This window comes from Symphalangus syndactylus, chromosome 4 (genome assembly GCF_028878055.3).
Source record: "Symphalangus syndactylus isolate Jambi chromosome 4, NHGRI_mSymSyn1-v2.1_pri, whole genome shotgun sequence".
Classification (NCBI taxonomy): domain Eukaryota; kingdom Metazoa; phylum Chordata; class Mammalia; order Primates; family Hylobatidae; genus Symphalangus; species Symphalangus syndactylus.
Window position 1 is genome coordinate 64,450,794 of NC_072426.2, and position 23,070 is coordinate 64,473,863.

Here is a 23,070-nt window from a genome sequence, read left to right on the forward strand (position 1 = left end):
GAGAGACAATGTAGAGAACAGACTTTTGTCTTTTGCTTTCTAACACTTGATTCTTCAAGTTCTTTTTACAAGCAGCATGTTTTCCTTTTATAATTGAGAAACATATACATATAATTATTAAAAATGCTTACCAGGCACAGTGGCTCATGCCTGTAATCCCAGCACTTTGGGAGGCCAAGGCGGGCAGATCACTTGAGGTCAGGAGTTGGAGACCAGCTTGGCCAACATGGTGAAACTCCATCTCTACTAAAAATACAAAAATTAGCTGGGCATGGTCACAGGTGCCTGTAATCCCAGCTACTGGGGAGGCTGAGGCTGGAGAATTGCTTGAACCTGGGAGGCAGAGGTTGCAGTGAACCAAGATCATGCCTCTGCACTCCAGCCTGGGTGACAGAGTGAGACTCCATCTCAAAAAATAAAATAATAAAAAAAAGTCCTAAAATCCCCACATTATTTTTTAAGTTTCATGTTTTCTATGGATGAACAACAGAGGTGTTAAATACACTAGTCATTTCATTGTGATTTAATTATTCCTTGGTAATAACTTATAGTGACGTTATAATTTTGTGACTTGACATTAAGCAGGAACAAGAACAAAATAATAATGCTCTATTTAATATACTCTGCCCCTTATTTTCTTACAGTGTAGAAGCTTAAGGGATAAAATTTGCTTTATTTCTTCTGTGTACAGCCACTGTAGAACATTATGTTCCTTTCTCTCAGGGTATGATAATTCAATACTGCTGACTTAAATTCATGTCCTTTTTCTTCCAAGCATTTCAAAGTGTCGTTCGGCATTCATCTACCTTGTAACATTTCTGTGTGATATATTAGAAATAATTAGGGTAATCCTTTTTTTTTCCCTCAAATATGCAAGGTAAAGATGGAGGATGATTATATAAGCTCTTTGTACCACCCAACTCTAAGAGTAGCCTTCAATTGTATAATTTGTAACAGTTATGGAATCAACTAAACTCTTAATAGTATCTTAATCATTACTCCTCATCCCATTCTTCCTTTCCAACCAATTCAGTCTATTAATAGCCACTGAAAAACAACAAAAAAATTCAATCAAACTGTAAGATTTACTGTGGCTTAAAAGTTAGAAGAATGAGGGGGCTGGGCACAGTGGCTCACACCTGTAATCCCAGCACTTTGGGAGGGCAGGACGGGTGGATCACGAGGTCAGGAGTTCGAGACCAGCCTGACCTACATGGTGAAACCCCGTCTCTACTAAAAAAAATACGAAAATTGGCGCGGTGGCTCACGCCTGTAATCCCAGCACTTTGGGAGGCCGAGGCGGGCGGATCACGAGGTCAGGAGATCGAGACCATCCTGGCTAACACGGTGAAACCCCGTCTCTACTAAAAATACAAAAAATTAGCCGGGCGAGGTGGCAGGCGCCTGTAGTCCCAGCTACGCGGGAGGCTGAGGCAGGAGAATGGCGTGAACCCCGGGGGGCGGAGCCTGCAGTGAGCCGAGATCGCGCCACTGCACTCCAGCCTGGGTGAAAGAGCGAGACTCCGTCTCAAAAAAAAAAAAACAAAAAAAAAAACGAAAATTAGCAGGGCATGGTGGCATGCGCCTATAATCCCAGCTACTCAGCAGGCTAAAGCAGGATAATCGCTTGAACCTGGGAGGCAGAGGTTGCAGTTAGCCGAGAGTGAGCCACTGCACTCCAGCCTGGGAGACAGAGAGAGACTCTGTCTTGGGGGAAAAAAAAAAAAAAAAAAAAGAAGAAGAATGTTGAAGTTCTTGTTCTTTGAGCAAGTTATTTAGCCTCTCTGAGCTTCAGTCCAATAACCTGTAAAAGTAGGGATAAAGTTGCCTCTCGACTACCTGGAGTTGCTCAACAGCTTAGGGGAAGAGGCTTTGTGAATTATAAAGCATCATAAAGACAGTATGTTATTAATGTAATCAATACTCTTTACTTTTAATCAACTGCCAGTCTCTTTACATCAATAACAAAGAGAAAAACAAAATTATTGCCATAGGATCATTAATGCACAGAGGCAGTTATGATAAAAATTGAATGCTAATTTATACATGCATGAGATTATAACACCTAGCACTCGGGAGGCTCTCAGCAAACGCTTATCTTCTACTACCTTCTCCTGTTATATCTAGTACGTTACTTGAAGTTTCTTCATAAATGGTTCTTTAGGGTACATGTACGATACATTTTAGGGGCAAGGGAGGGGCAACTAAAATCCTTCTATGATATAATTGAATAAAATTCTGATACAATAATTTATTATAATTAGTACTGTCCAGTGAAGAACTATTTCCTGCCCACAGTGTGCCATAAAGAAAGACATCAGGATGTACAGGCAGGCCTCACTTCTGACCTGTTGCTGAAGTTAGTGTGCCTGGATTCGCTCTTCTGAAAACCTCTGTTTTGGGATATCAGAATTTAAATTTACATGGGAGTTAGAAGTAATCGAGGCATCTGTCTGACATTTGTTGTGCCTGTAAGCAAAACGAGAAGGAACAGAACACTTGGTAGTTGACCATGAATCCACTGAGCAGTTCCTCCAACACTGTCCTTAGGGATATCTGGCTGATGCCTAGAGGCCTCAGAAACTATCTGATGGGAAAGGGAACTGGCATGAAGAGTTTAAAGGCAGAGCTCAGTTAGGCAGGCAGGGATGGGTATCCACACTGTCACTCAATAGCTATGTGACGTAGGTACCTTAACTTCTCTAAACCTCGGTGTCCTTATCTATACAATGGGGATAACAGTACCTACTTCACAAGGCTGACACAGCATTAAAGATGAGCAGGCTTGTGTAAAGTGATATATGCCACAGTATCACTATTATTATAACTATTATTATAACTTCTCAGGCAGAAACAATATGTCCCCAAAATACAATTACAGACTAACTTACTGATGATCTACAAGCTTTGTTACTTTTTTTTTTTTCTCTAGACAGAGTCCCACTTAGACACCAGGCTGGAGTACAGTGGTGCGATCTTAGCTCACTACAACCTCCACCTCCCAGGTTCAAGTGATTCTCCTGCCTCAGCCTCCTGAGTAGCTGGGACTACAGATGTGCACCACCATGCCCTGCTAATTTTTGTATTTTTAGTAGACACAGGTGTTTCACTATGTTGGCCAGGCTGGTCTTGAACTCCTGATCTGCCTGCCTCAGCCTCCCAAAGTGCTGGTGTGTCCAGAATTCGTGGGTTCTTGGTCTCACTGACTTCACGAATGAAGCTGTGGACCCTCACGGTGTTACAGTTCTTAAAGGCGGCGTGTCTGGAATTTGTTCCTTCTGATGTTCAGATGTGTTCAGAGCTTCTTCCTTCTGGTGGGTTCGTGGTCTCGCTGGCTCAGGAGTGAAGCTGGAGACCTTCGCAGTGAGTGTTACAGCTCTTAAGGCGGCACGTCTGGAGTTGTTCATTCCTCCTGGTGGGCTCGTGGTCTCGCTGGCTTCAGGACTGAAGCTGCAGACCTTCACGGTGAGTGTTACAGCTCATAAAGGCAGTGTGGACCCAAAGAGTGAGCAGTAGCAAGATTTATTGCAAAGAGCCAAAGAACAAAGCTTCTAGTGTGGAAGGGGACCCGAGCCGGTTGCCACTGCTGGCTGGGGCAGCCTGCTTTTATTCTCTTCTCTGGCCCCACCCACGTCCTGCTGATTGGTAGAGCCGAGTGGTCTGTTTTGACAGGGCACTGATTGGTGCATTTACAATCCCTGAGCTAGACACAAAGGTTCTCCACGTCCCCACCAGATGAGATAGATACAGAGTGTGGACACAAAGGTTCTCCAAGGCCCCACCAGAGTAGCTAGAGTGTCGACTGGTGCATTCACAAACCCTGAGCTAGACACAGGGTGCTTTGGTGTGTTTACAAACCTTGAGCTAGATACAGAGTGCCAATTGGTGTATTTACAATCCCTGAGCTAGACATAAAGCTTCTCCACGTCCCCACCAGACTCAGGAGCCCAGCTGGCTTCACCCAGTGGATCCCGCACCGGGGCTGCAGGTGGAGCTGCCTGCCAGTCCCGTGCCCTGCGCCCACACTCCTCAGCCCTTGGGTGGTTGATGGGACTGGGCACCGTGGAGCAGGAGGCGGCGCTCATCGGGGAGGCTCGGGCCGCACGGGAGCCCAAAGAGGGGGTGCGAGGCTCAGGCATGGCAGGCTGCAGGTCCCAAGCCCTGCCCCGCAGGAAAGCAGCTAAGGCCCAGCGAGAAATCGAGCACAGCGCCGGTGGGGTGGCACTGCTGAGGGACCCAGTACACCCTCCGCAGCTGCTGGCGTGGGTGCTAAGCCTCTCATTGCCCGGGGCTGGCAGGGCCGGCCAGCTGCTCCGAGTGCGGGGCCCGCCAAGCCCACCCCCACCCGGAACTCCAGCTGGCCCGCAAGCGCCACGCGCAGCCCCGGTTCCCGCTCGCGCCCCTCCCTCCACACCTCCCTGCAAGCTGAGGGAGCCGGCTGAGGGAGCCGACTCCGGCCTTGGCCAGCCCAGAAAGGGGCTCCCACAGTGCAGCGGTGGGCTGAAGGGCTCCTCAAGTGCCGCCAAAGTGGGAGCCCAGGCAGAGGAGGCACTGAGAGCCAGTGAGTGCTGTGAGGACTGCCAGCACGCTGTCACCTCTCACTGGCGTTACAGGCGTGAGCCACCACGCCCAGCCTTTGTTACTTTCAAGAAGAGCAACACATCATAGAAAGAGGTTTAATGGGCCGGGCATGGTGGCTCACACCTGTATTCCCAGCACTTCGGGAAGCCGAGGCGGGCAGATCACCTGAGATCAGGAGTTCGACACCAGCCCAGACAACATGTGAAACCATGTCTCTACTAAAAATACAAAAAAAATTAGCTGGGTAGGTATAATCCCAGCCACTCGGGAGGCTGGGGAGGCGGAGGCAGGAGAATCGCTTGAACCTGAGAGGCAGAGGTTGCAGTGAACCAAGATCACACCATTGCACTCCAGCCTGGATGACAGAGCAAGACTCCATCTCAATAAATAGGTAGGTAGGTAGGTAGGCAGGTAGATAGGTAGGTAGGTAGAGAGAGAGAGAGAGAGAGAGAGAGAAGTTTAATGTTCAACAATGAACTTGAAGCCAACTGGGATTTCTGGTGTGTACATTTACGGAGGGTAATAAGTGCATCTTCTAAGAAGCTTATTGTTATGTTGGCAATTTTATTTATTGCATGTAAGTCATAAGCAAGAAAGATTCTATAGAAAAAGACCATTCCTTCTAAGCACACTTTAGACCATGTAACTATTTAAAGACTAATGGTATTTATCAGAAAATAATACCTTCAGTTAGGTCATATGATATTTTATTTCCCCTATAGGTTCTACTTAACTTTGGCCCACTGATTTTATATCTTTGCTAATTTTAATCTGTTACACCAGGCTGTTTTCTCACTTGCCATTTAGTTAGGTTAAAGTATATCATATGAATTTAAGAAGAAGCATAATAAACAAAAAAGTCCTAACATATGAATCTTAGCTTGGGTTTCCCCAAAAGCAGAGCCTAAGACAAGGATTTGGGTGTAGTAACTTCTCTGGGAGGTCATCTTATAAAGCAGGAGAAAGAGAATGGGAGGCATCATACAGGAAGGAAAAAGAGCTAATGTAATAGCATTACTGAGGTGACTGCTAGAGACAACAGGGGACTCATTCTGCCAGTACCTATGAGTAGCACTTAGAATATCACTCACAATTGCCCATCTGAAAGACAAGAGGCTGAAACATTTATTCAACCATTTGAGGGTTGTCCTCAGCTCCCTGATATGGGAGCAGAAGGGAGGTAGAGCAGGGAAGGAGGGGCATTAACTCCACAGCCCTCCCAAGCTGCACTGGGTATACAGGCTCAGCAAATTCCCGAGTTCCTGTACTGCTGAAGAAGGCATTGAGCAGAATACAGAAAGACTGGGTATAGCTTGGGTTTGAGATGCAACACCAGCAATGGAAGGTGAGTCTGAATTTGTAAGAAACTATCCACCAGTTACAAATGAAATCAGAGGTGGGCAAAAATGGATGAATGCAAGGACCAAAGGCATCTCCTACAAATACAAGAAGTTACACGTGAAAACAATACTTCCCAGGCCTTTCCAAGAAATAAAGAGAAGGTACTCTTATTCTGATCTTCCCCAAATAGCTCTGAGAACATCTTTACCTAAAGTAGGTATAAAAGAGACCAAAAGTAGAGAAAATAAAATTTTTGCATATTTCCTATTGTGGGTTTAATAAATATCTAATTAGGTTTTATCTATAAAGATGTTAACTGCAACATTTATAACAGCAAAAATTGAAAACAATTCAATTGTCCAATAATAATAGATGGGTTAATTATGAATCTGTAACATATGATGATTATGCATTCATTACAATTGCTTTCAAAAAAATATTAATGATACAAGAACAGATTCATGACAATGATACTTTGAAAAACTTTAGACCCCAAACTATACATAATGTTATTGCAATTGTGGTCTTCAAATTTCTTACATTTCAAAACCAGCACTTTGATAATTACACATTTTCACTTCTAAGCCACCTTTACATGAAATTTGGACTTCAATGCATCAGTTACCCAGCCATGGTCCTCCCTCCCACCCCCCACACACTAAATGTGGAAATGTATGGGGAGCCTTATTTGGTTGTCACATTGACTGATGGGTGCTAAAAACATGTAGTATACAAGGTCAGAGACGCTAAACATTCTGCAATGCACTAAACAGAACTTACCAAAAAATTGCCCTACCAAAATGCGAAGAGTGCCACAAGTCAAAACAATGAGCTAAGGGAATAAACACTTAGAATGATCCTATACCAGCCAATAGGCCAGTTGTGCAAACATCTGTGCCAGAGTTGAGGCAAATTTGGTCTATTAATTTGCATAAATCATTATTTTGTAAAACAGTGAAGACAGGTAAATCAAAATGCTGACAGTGTTAAAAAGCAGAGAGATCACAACAATATGGTTAGGACAAAGAAGGACATCAACTAGAGGTGCAAAGAATGGTGACTAACGTAACATAAAATTAGATATTCAGGCTTTGGCCAACTGAATATGCACATATTCAGTTATAAATTTAAAAACTAAAATTAAAGCCCATGTTCAAATACCAGAAATCCATGAACACTAACTGTACCTAAAATATACAATTCGCAATTTTAATACATGTTCTTGCTTTTTTGGAAGAAGGCAAATCCATAGAAAGTATATTTTATAATTTTGTACTTTTGACTTTAGTACATGGTTTTAAAAACATATTATATACAAACATGCTTGTACACAGAGAAGACTGGAAGGAAAGATACCAAAATATTAACATGGTTAATTTCTGAATGCTGGAATTATCAGAGGTTTTCCTTTTCTTCTTCGCTGAAATTTCTTAAAAGAAAGACCTACGTATGCAACTCTCTCAAGAAAATCCAAGAATCAGCAAGACAGGCTAAGTTAAACATGTTTAAAGTGCCAGGTCCAAGTGAAAGCAAAATAGAGCTGGGCTGCATGAAAGGGGAGGATGACAAGATTTAGGGCTATGTTTTCTTCTCACAGCTGGTTATTCTGTTGGGTAATAAATGGCTCACGACATGGACAATACAGCCCCATTGTGCATATTCCACTAGAGGTAGGGTACTGTGAAGAAATTCTCTGCAAGATTCATAGAAGTGAAAGGTACATTAGTCAGAACAGTATACACAATAAAGGCATAAAAGTTTGTCCAACTACTAAGATAAAGCAGTTAAAATAAAATGCAGAGTTCTCCAGCAGGAGGTAGTTACAATGTAAGCAAAGCTGGTTCCTGGGAAAGGAAATAATTAAAAGGCAATCTAGAAATATGCACTAAAGGGGAAAAACAAGTAGCAAAATATTCATTTATTCACTCCGCAAATGTTTATTGAATGAGAACTAACTGCAAGGCACTATGGATCTATCACTCATCATTTCACATATATCCTTTTGGAACTTAAATTTTTGGCCTATGCCCTTTCTGTGCTAACCAGTTTCATAAATTACTACTCACCATGTTGGAGGTACTTCCTTTTCTTGTCCTAAATGAACATGATGGTGCACAGGTGATGACACCTGTCACTCACTGATCGCCAGCACTGATGTGACTGACAGGTGTTGCTAGTCAAGAGTCCCCTCTCCCTCAGCACTACATATAGTGACCCTTCTCAGATGCGCACTTGGAAGAAAAGAGACAGTCTTTCACAGATAAAGGAAGACTCTTTTTGATTAGTGTACTTATCCTAAAACCATTTTATTTTTTTTATTTTTTTATTTTTTTTGAGACAGAGTCTCGCTCTGTCGCCCAGGCTGGAGTGCAGTGGCGCGATCTCGGCTCGCTGCAAGCTCCGCCTCCCGGGTTCATGCCATTCTCCTGCCTCAGCCTCTCTGAGTAGCTGGGACTACAGGCGCCCGCCACCACGCCCGGCTAATTTTTTGTATTTTTAGTAGAGATGGGGTTTCACCGTGGTCTCGATCTCCTGACCTCGTGATCCGCCCGCCTCGGCCTCCCAAAGTGCTGGGATTACAAGCGTGAGCCACCGCGCCCGGCCACCATTTTCTTTAAATTAAATCTTTGTTTTAGCTTGCTGGGACCTATCAAATAAATTCACGTCTATGACAATAATATTGTTGAGGATTTTATACAATGCTAGTATCTTCAAGTCTCTTCTTTTGGGTTGGCCATATTCCCCACAAGACTCTTCTCGTCTGCTTGGAAGATATAATCCTGGGGGCTGACATCTGCAATATGGGTAAAGAAAGATGGCTCAACTTCACTAAGTTAACTTTCACCAAATTCTGTTTTCCACAAAGTATGCAAGCTCTCAACTGTGTCAGATATCCTCAAGTCTAAAGAAATAAAACTCTGAAGTTGCTTCCGGGGCGAAAAGAGGGCACTTGCCCAGCTGTGCAGAGTAGAAAAAAGAGTTTGGAATCTAACAGTTTTTTAAGCAGATTTTCAACCAATTATCATGCTTCTAGCCTACAATTTACCCCATATATTTCTGAAAGCACTTGTTCTGTCAAATCCTAAGGTTAAATACTATAAACTGGTTATTTGTACCTTTTCCCATTGCTGCCTAATGATAAGCTTTCTGTGCTGTGTATCAGTTGGGTTCATCCAGAGAAGCAACTACTATGAATGTGCATGTGTGACTACATAAAGATTTGTTACAAAGACTTGGACTTGTACAACTGTGGAAACTGGTTAGGCAGTCTCTATAAGGTGTTTTCTTCATGTCTGTCTGATTCTAGAGCTGAGGTCCACAGGGCAGGACATCAGGAAAGGATGATGGATGCAAAGTGGGGAAATGCAAAAACAAGATGAAAACCACAAGCACGACCTTGAGTCCCTGGGGGTCTCAGTCAATCTAGGATGCTGTAACAGAAAGCCACAGACTAAGTGGCTTAAACAACAGAAATTTATTTCTCACAGTTCTGGAGGCTTGGAAGTTCATCAGGGTGCCTGCATGTTGGGTTCTGGTGTGGGTCATCTTCTGAGATTGCAGATGGCTATCTTATTCTATGTCCTCACATAGTGGAGTGCAGAAAGAGGACACGACTCTGTCCTCTTTCTTCTTATAAAGGCACTAATCCAACCATGAGAGCTCTATCCTCATGACCTAATTACTTCTCAAGGATCCCATCTCCAAAAGCCTCCAGTGAGGCTTAAGGTTTCCACATATGAATTTATGGTGACACAAACATTCACTCCTCAATCCTATAGCATGGGTTTATAGATGGAAAGAGACTGTATTTGGAGCTATACTCAATGCTGATTCAAATGACACAATTCTGGACTTTGAGCTGACGCTGTAATGTTCTGGACTTTGGGCTGACAATTTTGGGGCATTGGGAGGGGGTTAATGTATTTCTGCATTATGAACCAGTATTATTTTGCATTGTGAACCATTGGGTAGACTGTTGTATGCAACTTTCAAATACAGTCCTCTAACATTAGGAATCTCTGATTGTGGTGGTGGATACATGAACCTACACATGATAAAAGCATATAGAAGTAAATTCATGCACACAAGCACAAGTAAAACTGGGGCAATATAAATAAGATTGGTGGATTACATCAACCTCAATATCAGTCAATATCCAGGTTGTGATATTATACTACAGTTTTGCCAAATGTTACCTTTGGGGGAAAATGGATAGAGTATATACCAGATTTCTCTGTATTATTTCTCACAAACTGCCTGCGAATCTGTAGTTATCTCAATAAATACTTTAATTTTTTTAAGAATATGGCACTCAGTGATCCTGCCTCCTGGTATTCTGACCCTTATGTAAGTGTAATCTCTTCCTCTTGAATGTGGGCAGGACCCAGTGATGTGCTTCTATTAAATGGTATGGAAGAAATGATGGGATGTGTCTTCCATGATTATATAACAAATGAATGACTTCTGTCTGCTAGATTGGCTCTGTTGTCTATCAGCTTGCATACTTTGATGAAATAAGCTTCCATGTTGAAGAGGACCAGGTGGCAGTGAATTGAGGGCAACCACTGGGCAACAGCCAGAGAGAAAGGAAGTCCAAATCCCATTCTGCTGTAAGTAACTGAATCCAGCCAACAACCAGTGAATGCACCTGAAAGCTTTCCAACAGCCTTGTAATGACTACAGTTCCAGCCAACAACATGATTTCAGCCTGCGAGAGACTTCAGCATACCTGGATTCCTGGACTACAAAAACTAAGCTAATAAATGTGTGCCATTTTGAGCCCTAAGTTTTGGCACATTTTGTTGGGCTACATTAGATAGCAATAGTAGATAATTAATAGAAGCTTGTTACTTTTTGTCCCTTTACTTTCTACTCCAATATTTTGTTGCTATTGTCTCCTTTCCCAATCTCTTTATCCTTGTGGGCTGATATATTTAATTCCTGTATTCCTTTTTTTTTTTTTTTTTTTTGAGACGGAGTGTCACTCGGTCGCCCAGGCTGGAGTGCAGTGGCGCAGTCTTGGCTCACTGCAAGCTCTGCCTCCTGCGTTCACGCCATTCTCCTGCTTCAGCCTCCCGAGTAGCTGGGACTACAGGCACCCGCCACCACGCCTGGCTAATTTTTTATATTTTTAGTAGAGACGGGGTATCACTGCATTAGCCAGGATAGTTTCAATTTCCTGACCTCATGATCTGCCCGCCTTGGCCTCCAAAGTGCTGGGATTACAGGCATGAGCCACCACGCCTGGCCTAATTCCTGTATTCTTGTTAGGATTTCAGGAAGGAAATTTATGTATTTGTCAAGCCTGCCATCTTTTACTGCAAGTCATCCCAGGTCTTCTGTTATGGATAAAATATATGTATGTCCCCTTCTCCCCCATTTATATGTTGCAGCCCTAACTCCCAATGTGTTGGTATTAGAGACTGAGCCTTTGAAAGATAATTAGGTTTAGAAGAGCTCATGAGTATGGAGCCCCCATGATAAGATTAGTGGCCCTTAAAAGAAGAGGCCGGGTGTGGTGGCTCACACCTATAATCCTAGCACTTTGGGAGGCTGAGGTGGGTGGATCACCTGAGGTCAGGAGTTCAAGACCAGCCTGGCCAACATGGTGAAATCCCATATCTACTAAATTACAAAATTTAGCCAAGCATGATGGCAGGTGCCTGTAATCACAGCTACTCGGGAGGCTGAGATGGGAGAATCGCTTGAACCTAGGAGATGGTGGTTGCAGTGAGCCAGGATCACACCACTGCACTCCAGCTTGGGTGGCTGGTTGAGTGAGACTCTATCTCAAAAAAAAAAAAAAAAAGGGAGGAGGAAGAAATACCAGAGCTTTCTCTCTCCTCCTGCTGAAGAATGCAACAAGAAGGTGGCCATCTGCAAGCCAGGAAGAGAGCCCTCAATAGGAAAACAATCTTCCTGAACCTTGATATTGGACTTTCCAGCCTCCTGGAATGTGAGAAATAAATGTCTCTTTGTAAGCCACCCCATCTATAATATTTTGTTACAGCAGACTATGCAGACTAATACGCCACAAGACTAACACAATTAATGGAGACAAAATTAACAAGCAGTCTGTTTTAAAATGAGTTATTCTAAAATTTTTACACTACAAGTCTAGTCAAGGAGATCAAGAGAAATTCTGTTACAAAATGTTCTTTCATTTTAATCACTTGATCAATGCAGCATCATCATAGGGCTTTATTTTCTTCTTATAGTTTTAGCTAGCAGTGGAATTTAAAATGCCCCAGTTTGCCATCTGCTTCATTTTCACAGGCATGAACCACACCAACAAAAAGAAATGGACTTCAAATCATCAGCCTTTTTTTTTTTTAACAGAGAGAAAAGAAAAAGAGAAAAAGAAATACATGTCTAGATTGTGGCTTCTATTTGAACTACTGTGAGGTTTGGTCCTAATTTTGAGAAATCCTCACTTGTATGATATCTAAGCAACTGAATATCCCTGTTATCTCCACAAGTCACAATTTTTTTGTTGTTAAATAATAAGGAACATCAGAATTGTGTGAGTATTCTTTGTAGATGTGGGGAAATAAGATTTATCTGGATTTTGCTTTGCTTCTGTAAAAAGCCCTAGCCTCCTGAGACATGGAATATATACACCATAAAGCTAGAGAATTTGCTTTCACTTCCCCTAGAAGAATTTTACTTTTCACATACCCTGAGGATTAGCTCTATAGCCATTTGTCTACTTAACTGCTCTAATCCAAAAGGATGATAAAACTTCTCTTATCTCTACAAGTGGGTCAAATGGTTAGAGCCCAGAATAGGCCCCTCAGCTAAGTTCCAAAGTGCCAGGAAGACTCTCTCTGGGTATTTACAGAAGCCTAGACCTTGGAAACATCTCCTGGTAATAACTTCCCCACTCTCTCCATGACAGAGATGTTTATCTGGCCCTTAGAAAGTCATATTTACATTCCAAATGGTTTATAAGAACTCAAGATTCTTCTTATCCTATCTCAAAGGAGTAAAAGTTTTTCTCTCTTTTTGGAAGAGGAAGTGGGTGGCTACCTCTTTTCTGTATACAGAGAAAATACATTATTCTCTATCACTTTTCTATGGGGTGAAACTTGCCACCCGCATAAAAGATTTCCATTGATTCTCATCACAGGCTTATGGATCTGGGTATGGGAGAAGATGCTCATCTTTCTGCAATTACTATATTTTTACTGTACATTATATATGTTTCAATACACAAAAACTTACCATAGTGTTGCAGCTTCCTACAGTATTCAATATAGTAAGATACTGTATAGGTTTGTAGTGTAGGAAGAATAGGCTATACAATATAGCCTAGGTGTGTAACAGGCTATGCCATCTAGGTTTGCTTAAGTACACTCTGATGTTCTGATGTTCACATGATGATGAAATCGCCTAAGGATGCATTTCTCAGAATGTATCCCTGTCGTTAAACGACACGTGATTGTTATCTATTTATGTACATCTCACATAACTTTACAAGTATACTAATATCATAGTCTTGACAAAACAGTAGGGAACAGCAGATCTAAAATCAAACAAGCAAGTTAGAAAGGGAACATCCACTAGGAAATGAACACTATCTTTCAATATATTTCATCATATTTGTCTTAGAGAAAAGCTTCCCCAGAGGTGAGAGATGCTTATAGAATCATTAAATTAAAAGATATAATAGGAGAGGAGCAGAGAAAATGGCCAGATCCAAGCTGCCACTGATCATCCCCAACCACCAACAGGAACACCAAATTTAGCATCTACACAAAAAAGTCACCTTTATAAGAACCAAAAATCAGGTACCAGTTCGGCCACAGCAGGTAGAGCACTGAGCAGGCTCTTGGGGTCTCCCATTCCAGGCATCGGCTCTTAGACGGCATTTCTGGACCTGCTCTGGGCCAGAGGCAAGCCCACTTTGCTGAAGAGTGAGTCTCAGGCCTGGTAGCATTCACCATGAGCTGACCGAAGACCCTTGGGCCTTAAGTGAACATTGGCAGTAGCCTGGCTGTACTCCCCATGGGCCTATGGTGGCAGTAGCCACAGGGAAAGGCTCCTCTGCCTGTGGAAAGGGGAGGGAAGAGTAGGAGGAACTTTGTCTTGTGGTTTGAGTGCCAGCTTAGCTGCAGTAGAACAGAGAACCAGGTAGATTTCTAAGGTTTTCATCTCCAGTCCCTGGCACCTGGATGGCATCTCTGGACCTGCTCCGGCCTTGGGGGAACTCACTGCACTGATAAGAAGGACACAAGCCTGGCTGGCCTTGCCACCTGCTGATTGTAGAGTCCTAGGATCTTGAGTAAACATAGGCGGTAGCCAGGGAGTGGCTGCAGTGGGCATTGGGCAAGACCCAGTGCTGTGTTGGATTCAGGTCCGAGCCAGCGCAGTCCCAGTGGTGGTGACCATAGGGGTGATTGTGTCAAGAGGCATTTGAACCAGAGCAACTCCATCTTAAATAGGGACTGGGTAAAATAAGGCTGAGACCTGCTGGGCTACATTCCCAGGAGGTTAGACATTCTAAGTCACAGATGAGATAGGAGGTCGGCACAAGACATAGGTCATAAAGACTTTGCTGATAAAACTGGTTGCAGTAAAGAAGCCAGCTAAAACCCACCAAAACCAAAAGGGCGACAAGAGTGACCTCTGGTCATCCTCACTGCTATACTCCCATCAGCACCATGACAGTTTACAAATGCCATAGCAACGTCAGGAAGTTACCATATATGGTCTAAAAAGGGGAGGTGTGAATAATCTACCCCTTGTTTAACATATTATCAAGAAATAACCATAAAAATGGGCAACCAGCAGCCCTAGGGGCTGCTCTATGGAGTAGCCATTCTGTATTCCTTTACTTTCTTAATAAACTTGCTGTCACTTTGCACTATGGACTCACCCTGAATTCTTTCTTGTACAAGATCCAAGAACTCTCTTTTGGGGTCTGGATCGGGAGCCCTTTCCAGTAACAACTGTGTCACCCCACTCCCAGCTCCAGGCAGCTCAGCACAGAGAGAGAGGCTCCATTTGTCTGGACAAAGTAAGGGAAGATAACACAGAGTCTCTGTCTGGTAATCCAGAGAATTCTGGATTTTATCCAACACCAGCAAGGCAGTACCTCCACAAGTCTTCAAGAACCACAGTGTTACTGGGCTTAGGGTGCTCCCTAATGCAGATATGGCTTAGATCACAATACCCAAGTCCCTTTAAATATTTGGAAACCTTCCCAAAGATGGGTACAAACAAGTCCATACTGTGAAGACTACAATAAATACCTAACTCTTCAGGCTGGATATGGTGGCTCATGCCTTTAATCCCAGAACTTTGAGAAGCCACCGCAGGCAGACTGCTTGAGTCCAGGAGTTTGAGGTCAGCCTGGGCAACATGGCAAAACCCCGTCTCTAAAAAAAAAAAAAAAAAAAAAAAAAAAAAAAAAAATACAAAAAGTAGCTGGATGTGGTGGTGCATGCCTGTAGTCCTAGCTACTCAAGAGGTTGAGTGGGAGGATCAATTTAGTCAGGGAGGTCACGGCTGCAGTGAGCCATGACTGCGCCACTGCACTCCAGCCTGGGCAGCCGAATGAAACCCTGTCTCAAAACAAAACAAAACAAAACAGGCCGGGCGCGGTGGCTCACGCTTGTAATCCCAGCACTTTGGGAGGCCGAGGCGGGCGGATCACGAGGTCAGGAGATTGAGACCACGGTGAAACCCCGTCTCTACTAAAAATACAAAAAATTAGCCGGGCGTGGTGGCGGGCGCCTGTAGTCCCAGCTACTCGGAGAGGCTGAGGCAGGAGAATGGCGTGAATCTGGGAGGCAGAGCTTGCAGTGAGCCGAGATTGCGCCACTGCACTCCAGCCTGGGCGACAGAGCGAGACTCCGTCTCAAAAAAAAAAAAAAAAAAAAAAAAACAAAACAAAACAAAAAACAAAACCTAACTTTTCAACACCCAAACATCAACAAATATCTACAAACATCAAGACCATCCAGGAAAACATGACCTCACCAAACGAACTAAATAAGGCACCAGAGACAAATCCTGAAGAAACAGAGATACATGACCTTTCAGACAGGTATCTCAAAATAGCTGTTTTGAAGAAACTCAAAGAAATCTAAAATAACAAGGAAAAGGAATTCAGAATTCTATCAGATAAACCGAACAAAGAGATTGAAATGATTTTCAAAAATCAAGCAGAAATTCTGGAGTTGAAGAATACAATGGACATACTGAAGAATGCATCAGAATCTCTTACTAGCAGAATTGATCAAGCAGAGAATTAGTGAGCTTCAAGATAGGCTATTTGAAAATAGACAATCAGAGGAGACAAGAGAAAAGAGAGTTTTAAAAAATGAAGCACACCTACAATATCTAAAAAAGGGCTTCAAAGGGTCATATCTAAGAGTTACTGGCCTTGAAGAGGAAGTAGAGAAAGAGACGGAGGTAGAAATTCAAAGGGATAAATAACAGAGAACTTCCCAAACCTAGGAAAAGGTAACAATATTTAAATACAAGAAGGTTACAAAACACCAAGCAGATTTAACCCAAAGAAGACTACCTCAAGGCATTTAATAATCAAATTCCCAAAGGTCAAGGATAAAGAAAAGGCTCCTAAAAGCAGCAAGAGAAAAGAAACAAATAACCTACAATAGAGCTCCAATATGTCTAGCAGCAGACTTTTCAGTGGAACTCTTACAGCCCAGGAGAGAGTGGTATGACATATTTGAAGTGCCGAAGGAAAAAAAACTTTTACCCTAGAATAGCATATTGAGTGAAAATATCCTTCAAACATTAAGGAGAAATAAAGACTTTCCCAGACAAACAAAAGTTGAAGGATTTCATCAACACCAGACCTGTTCTACAAGAAATGCTAAAGAGAGTTCTTAAATTTGAAAGAAAAGGAGGCCGGGCATGGTGGCTCACGACGGTAATCCCAGCACTTTGGGAGGCCGAGGCAGGTGGATCACCTGGGGTCAGGAGTTTCAGACCAGCCTGGCCAACATGGTGAAACCCTGTCTCTACTTAAAATACAAAAATTAGCCGGGCATGGTGGCAGGCACCTATAATCTCAGCTACTCGGGAGGCTGAGACAGGAGAATTGCTTGAACCCGGGAGGCAGAGGTTGCAGTGAGCCAAGATCGCACCATTGCACTCCAGCCTGGGGGACAAGAGTGAGACTTTGAGGAAAAAAAAAAAAGGAAGAAAGAAAGAAAAGGATGTTAATGAGCAATAAGACATCACCTGAAGGTACAAAACTCACCAGTAATAAGTACACACACAAAAAAGAATATTATAACACTATAATTGTGGGGTGTAGACTATTCTTATCTTAGGTACAAAGACTAAAAGATGAACCAATAAAAAATAATAACTATGGGCCAGGCGTGGTGGCTCACACCTGTAATCTCAGCACTTTGGCAGGCCGAGGCAGGTGGATCACTCAAAGTCAAGAGTTGGAGACCAACCTGGCCAACATGGTGAAACCCCATCTCTACTAAAAATACAAAAATTAGCTGGGCATGGTGGTGGGTGCCTGTAATCCCAGCTACTTGGGAGGCTAAGGCAGGAGAATTGCTTGAACCCAGGAGACAGAGGTTGCAGTGAGCCGAGATCACGCCACTGCACTCCAGCCTGGGTGAAAAGAGCGAAATTTCGTTTCAAAAAAAAAAAAAAAAAGACCTATGGTAATTTTTTTAAAGAGACAGTAAAATAAGATATAAATAGAAACAATAAGTTAAAAAGCAGGGGGATGACATTGAAGTGTAGAGTTTTTATTAGCCTTCTTTATACTTGTTAGTTTGCTTGTTTACGCAATCAATGTTAAGTTGTCAACAGTTTAAAATAATGGGTTATAAGACAGTATTTGCAAGCCTCATGGTAAACTCAAATAAAAAAAACATACACAAGAATAGATACACAAGAAACAAAAAGCAAGAAATTAAATCATACCACCTGAGAAAACCTACCTCCACTAAAAGGAAGACAGGAAGGAAAAAAAGGAGGAAGAGAAAACCACAAAACAACCAGAAAACAAATAACAAAATGGCAGGAGTAGGTCCTTACTCATCAATAATAACATTGAATGTAAATGAACTAAACTCTTCAATCAAAAGACATAAAGTGGCTAAATGGATTTAAAAAACAAAACAAACAAACAAACAAAAAACAGTCCGGGCACAGTGGCTCATGCCTGTAATCCTAGCACTTTTGGGAGGCCGAAGTGGGTGGATCACGAGGTCAGGAGATCGCGACCATCCTGGCTAACATGGTGAAACCCCGTCTCTACTAAAAATACAAAAAATTAGCTGGGCGTGGTGGCGGGTGCCTGTAGTCCCAGCTACTCAGGAGGCTGAGGGAGGAGAATGGCATGAACCCGGGAGGTGGAGCTTGCAGTGAGCAGAGATCACGCCACTGCACTCCAGCCTGGGTGACAGAGCGAGACTCTGTCTCAAAAAAAACAAAAACAAAAACAAAAAACAAAAAAAACCCAGGCCCAATGATCTACTGCCTACAAGAAACATAACTCACAAACAAAGAGACACATAGACTGAAAATAAAGGGATGAGAAAAGATATTCCATGCTAATGGAACCCCCCTAAAAAAGGAGTAGTTATATGGGACAAAATGGATTTCAAGACAAAAACTATAAGAGACAAGAAGGTCATTACCCTAGAATAGGGTAATATTCTGTCTCATATAAGTATGAGATAGGAGTCAACTCAGCAAGAGAATATAACAATTATAAATATATATGCACCCAACACTGGATCATCCCGATATATAAAGCAAATATTATTAGAGCTAAAACAAGAGACAGACCTCAAAACAATAATAGCTGGAGACTTCAACGCCATACTTTCACCAATGGATAGATCATCCAGACAGAAAATCAATCAAGAAACATTAGATTTAATTTGCACTATGGACCAAATGGATCTAATAGATATTTATAGAACACTTCATCCAATGGCTATAGAATACACAATCTTCTCTTCAGCACATGGATCATTCTCAAGGATAGATAATATGTTAGGTCACAAAACATGTCTTAAAACATTCAAAAAATTGAAATAATATCAAGTATTTTCTCTGACCACAATGGAATAAAATTAGAAATAAATAGCAAGGGGAATTTTGGAAACTATACAAACACGTGTACAATAAACAATATGCTCCTGAATGACCAGTGAGTCAGTGAAGAAATTAGTAAGGACACATACAACCTACCAAGACTGAAGCATGAAGAAATTCAAAACTTAAACAGACCAATAACAAGTAACATGATTGAGGCTGTAATAGTGTCCCAGCAAAAGAAAAAAAAAAGCCCAAGACCCAATGGCTTCACTGCTGAATTATACCAAACATTTAAAGAAGAACTAATATCAATCCTACTCAAACTTGTGAAAAATAGAGGATGAGGGAATATTTTCAAACTTATTCTAGAAGGCTGGTATTACCCTGATACCAAAACCAGACAAAGACACATCAAAAAGAGAAAGCTACAGGTTAATATCCCTGATGAACATTGATGCAAAAATCCTCAACAAAATGCTAGCAAACCAAATCTAGAACACATTAAAAAGGTCATTCACCATGACCATGCGGGTTTTTATCCCAAGGAGGGAACCATGGTTTGACATATACAAATCAATCAATGTGATACATCACATCACCAGAATGAAGACCAAAAACCGTATCATCATTTCAATGGATGCTGAAAAAGCACTTGATAAAATTCAAATTCCTTTCAGGATAAAAACTCTCAAAAAACTGGGTACAGAAGGAACTTACCTCAATATAATAAAAGCCATATACAACAGACCCACAGTTAGTATCATACTGAATGAGGAAAAACTGAAAGCCTTTCCTGGATCTGGAACATGACAAGGATGACCACTTTCACCACTGTTATTTAACATAGTATTGATAGTCCTAACTAGAGCAATCAGACCAGAGAATGAAATAAAGGGCATCCAAATTGGAAAGGAAGAAGTTAAATTATCCTTGTTTGCAGATGACATGATTTTGTATCTGGAAAAGCCTACAGACTCCACCAAAAAACTATTAAACCTGATAAATTTCATAAAGTTGCAGAACACAAAATCAACATGCAAAAATCAGTAGTATTCGTCTATGCCAACAGTGAACAATCTGAAAAAATAAAAAAGTAATCCCATTTACAATAGCCACAGATAAAATATCTAGGAATTAATTAACCAAAGGAGTGAAAGATTTCTGCAATGAAAACTATAAATCATGGATGCAAGAAATTGAAAAGGACACCAAAAAAGGAAATATACTCCATGTTCATGGATTAGAAGAATCAATATTGTTAAAATGTCCATACTTACCAAAGCAATCTACAGATTCAATGCAATCCCTATCAAAATGCCAATGACATTCTTCACAGAAATAGAAAAAACAAATTCTAAAATTTATATGGAACCACAAAAGACCTAGATTAGCCAAAACTATCCTAAGCAAAAAGAACAAAACTGGAGAAATCACATCACCTGAGTTCAAACTATACTACAGAGCTATCATAACCAAAACAGCCTAGTACTGGCGTAAAAAGACACACAGACCAATGGAGCAGAATAGAGAACCCAGAAACAAATCCACACACAGTGAGCTCACTTTCAACAAAGGTGCCAAGAACATATGCTGGGGAAAAGACAGTTTCTTCAATAAATGGTGCCGGGGAAACTGGATATTTATATGCAGAAGAATGAAACTAAACTCCAGTTCTCGCTGTTTACCGAAGTGAAATAAAAATGGATTAAAGGCTTAAATTTAAGACCCGAAACTACAAAACTACTACAAGAAAACACTGGGGAAACTCTCACTGGAGCAGGCAAAGATTTCTTTGAGTAATATCCCACAAGCACAGGCAACCAAAGCAAAAATGGACAAATGGAATCACATCAAGTTAAAAATCTTCTGCACAGCAAAGAAAATAATCAACAAAGTGAAGAGTCAACCCATAGAGTGGCAGAAAATATCTGTAAACTACCCATCTGACAAGGGATTAATAACCAGAATATATTAAGGACTCAAACAACTCTATGAGAAAAAAATCAAATAATCAAATTAAAAAATGGGCAAAAGATCTAAATAGACATTTCTCAAAAAAAGACATACAAATGGCAAATGTCCATCAACATCATTGATCATCAGAGAAATGCAAATCAAAACTACAATGAGATATCATCTCACCCCAGTTAAAATGGCTTATATTCAATAATATAATGGCAATAACAAATGTTGGCGAAGATGTGGAGAGAGGGAGCCCTTATACATTGTTGGCAGGAATGTAAATTAATACAACCACTAAGGAGAACAGTTTGGAGGTTCCTCAAAAAACTAAAAATAAAGCTAGCATATGATCCAGCAACCCCGCTGCTGGGTCTATACCCAGAAGAAAGGAAATCAGAATATCAAAGAGATATCTGCACTCCCATGTTTACTGCAGCACTGTTCACAATAGCCAAGATTTGGAAGCAACCTAAGTGTCCATCAACAGATGAATAAAGAAAGTATGGTATATATACACAGCAGAACACTATTCAGCCATAAAAAAAAAGAATGAGATCTCGTCATTTGCAACATGAATAGAAGTGGAGATTACGTTAAGTGAAATAAGCCAGGCACAGAGAGACAAACTTTGCATGTTATCATATTCGTGGGAGCTAAAAATTAAAACAGTTGAACTCATGGAGAGAGAAAGTAAAAGGATGGTTACCAGAGGCTGGGAGGGGTAATAGGGGTAAGGAGGGGAGTGTGAATGGTTAACAGGCACCCCCCAAAAAAGTTAGAAAGACCTAGTATTTGATAGCACAACAGGGTGACTATAGTAAATAATAATTTAAAAGAGTGTAACTGGGTTGTTTATAATACAAAGAATCAATGCTTCAGGGGATGGATACCCCATTTACTCTGATGTGATTATTACACATTGCATGCCTGTATCAAAATATCTCATGTACCCCATAAATATATACACCTACTATTTACCCACAAAAATTGAGAGAATACTTTTTTTAAAAAAAGATAACAATAGGTCGGGCGCGGTGGCTCATGCCTGTAATCCCAACACTTTGGGAAGCCAAGACGGGCAGATCACAAGGTCAAGAGATCAAGACCATCCTGGCCAACATGGTGAAACCCCGTCTCCTCTAAAAATACAAAAATTAGCTGGGCGTGGTGGTGGGCACCTGTAGTCCTAGCCACTCGGGAGGCTGAGGCAGGAGAATCGCTTGAACCCAGGAGGCAGAGGTTGCAGTGAGCTGAAATTACGCCACTGTACTCCGCCTGGCGACAGGACGAGACTCTGTCTCAAAAGAAAAAAAAAAAAACATACAATAAAAATACGTGTCAAAAACTCAAGTCGCCCCATGGAGAGCTGGAGGCCTCTCAATTCTAGCCCATCCTAACTAAATCTTGTTCTCAAAGCTAAGTTTAGGAACCAGGGTTTTTCTCAGTTCCCTCTCAGGCCTGCCACTAGCTGACAGAAACCCAGGAATATCCAATTACCTAAAGCAATGTTTCATTCCCAAAGAGCTAACCCCATTTAGGTCAGTGTGGGCTCCCCAGAGCATCAGATGGGTGACTGTGTTGGACTGATCCTTAAAATGGCTTTTAACCTATGATCTACCATTTTACTGTAATAAAATAGAAAAGCAGAAAGTGGAAAGGCAGCATACTCATGGCATCTGAATGAGAAATGGGATTTGTTACAGGCGTTAAGGACCAGTAAGAGAAGGAAAATCTGCATCCTAGGCTCATAGACTCTAGGTCACCTACTTCTGTCTGTTGGGGAATGATTTTTCAGATGAGGGCTACATGGCCCAAAAAGAAACGAATTGCTAAGGTAGTACAGGTAGTAGCAGAACTAAAACTAGAACCAAGATCTCTTGAATCACAATAAAGTGCCATTGCCATTTAATCACTAAAAACCTATATTTCCAACAGTGGAAATGGGTTGTTCATCACAGCTTAGATAATATATCCCTTAAATCCTGGTCCAACAAACAGTTTTCTGATTGATTTGCATCTCCAAGATACCTCAATATTAGGAAAGCACTGTCCTGAGTACAACACACAACACTTCAGACTCTAAATATCAACATGGGGCACGGTGGCTCATGCCTGTAATCCCAGCACTTTGAGAGG

At 41.7% G+C, this 23,070-nt stretch overlaps 1 protein-coding gene and 1 long non-coding RNA gene across 2 annotated transcripts in view; one reads left to right on the plus strand and one right to left on the minus strand.

Annotated features, from left to right (window-relative positions):
- MCUB (mitochondrial calcium uniporter dominant negative subunit beta) overlaps positions 1 to 23,070 on the minus strand; it is a 129,340-nt gene that overhangs the window by 68,690 nt on the left and 37,580 nt on the right. The window lies entirely within an intron of this gene.
- LOC129480736 (uncharacterized) lies at positions 4,716 to 14,220 on the plus strand. The gene is made up of 2 exons (XR_008657111.2): positions 4,716 to 4,972; positions 10,398 to 14,220. It is a non-coding gene; the product is annotated as an uncharacterized lncRNA (long non-coding RNA).